The sequence below is a fragment of the Gymnoscopelus microlampas genome, assembly GCF_963454915.1.
Source record: "Gymnoscopelus microlampas genome assembly, chromosome: 17".
NCBI lineage: Eukaryota > Metazoa > Chordata > Actinopteri > Myctophiformes > Myctophidae > Gymnoscopelus > Gymnoscopelus microlampas.
Genome location: NC_139954.1, coordinates 26,951,820 through 26,953,558, shown reverse-complemented (window position 1 = coordinate 26,953,558; position 1,739 = coordinate 26,951,820).

Here is a 1,739-nt window from a genome sequence, read left to right as displayed (position 1 = left end):
CAGATCTTCAGACACAGAGGGCAGGAAGATCCAAAATGTAATGGTGGAGAGGTGGAACCTATAAACGCATGTCAGAGACGTGTGCCCAGAGACATGTGGAGAAACATGAGCTGAAATTATTTGTATTGTATGAAGGATTTTCGATTCCCAGTGAGGCCAGGTGTTAAAAAGGCATGTATTATATCGGCATCTGGCTCTTCCCATTCACCTATGGACTCCTGTGTTTGTTTGTTTATTTGTTTGTTTGTATCAACGTATCAAAACATATCAATTTGTAGGTCCTTCACATGAAAATGGTTGAGAACCACTGGTATAGATTATGTAAAATGATTCTTGTGTTTCTTGTGTTTAAAGGCTGTGGAAAGATATTTGCAGATACAGTATAATAAACTGGTCAGAAACATACAGAAAACTGTTGTTAGTTAATTGAATGTTAAAAGAAGTATGTGATTCCTGATGAAAAAACAATGTGTTGTACAGTATTACATCCTTTAAACTCTTGTCAGGTTCCAAATTGTGCAGTTGCTACTTGCTACTGTACAATTCCTGGAAGGAAAATCATTACAGATGGATTTTTCCCCAAAATGGACTAACGCTCGGCTCATTTTGTCATTTCGAATTGTTTCGGCAGTGGTTCAAATTGTGCATCATTATCGTTCTAGGTCAATAGTTCACCACTCCATTCCTGTGGACCCAAACAACTGCAAGTTTTTTGTTCTGCCAGCTGGTTTAAGGAGAATGCAATTTTGTGTATCTCTTGTGTTTGTAGAAAAGTTCCCTGTACCATCGAGCAGCGGTTTTCAAAGTGCGGTCCAGGGACCCCCAGGGGTCCTAAAGGGGTTCCAGGAGGTCCCCTGCTAAATAATTGATACGGTAGTTAAATTGACCCATAGAGGTCTGTAACTCTGACAGTGTACAAATGCAACCAAATGGAGCTGTATAAGGGTTAAATTAGCACTGAGGATTTTACAGTGTAGATTTGGGTCCCATGCAGACATTAATGCATATCAAACTGGAGGTACAGATTAAAATGAGCTCACACACAATGAGCCAGATCTCTACATACTGTAGTCATGTAGGTCATCACTATATTCCCTGCATCCTTATGTTACCAGGAACCCATAGTATCAGTCCTGACATACTGTACAGCCCTAACCTGCTGAGTAGGATAGGCTTCAGCTGCCTGCTTTACAAAGGAATACAAACACTACAGTACCTCTGCCACTATTTCTCTGCAGAGATGCTTTGTCTAATAGGGAGACTTCATCAGTTCTGCCTCCGTGTGGTAAATGATTTGAATGTTCCTTTGCAGTGGAATTTTCCATTAATTGCATTCACCTGGCATCTAAGGCTTTGTTCAGACTGCAGGCAAATCTGATTAGTTTTTCAAATCTGATCTTTAGGACTTGTCCACACTGTTATTTGCAAGTGATCATATCGGATATGTGTATTCAGACAACATCCATGTGTGTGTGTGTGTGTGTGTGTGTAAGTCATACTATGTTTTACTGAGACAAATCTTTAGAAAGTTTTAGATTTTGATGTCAAACTACCAAGGGATGTGGTTCAAATTTGATTAGCAAAAATCTGTTTACAGATGTTTTTTTTTGCTGTTCAGACTTGATCAAACCAGTCTGGATATACCAAAAATCTGATTTGGGCTGCCAGTCTGAACATAGCCAAAATGTGTCTAAATTGGGGTATTAGTGTCAAGCTTTATACATCAATGCTAGTGGGCC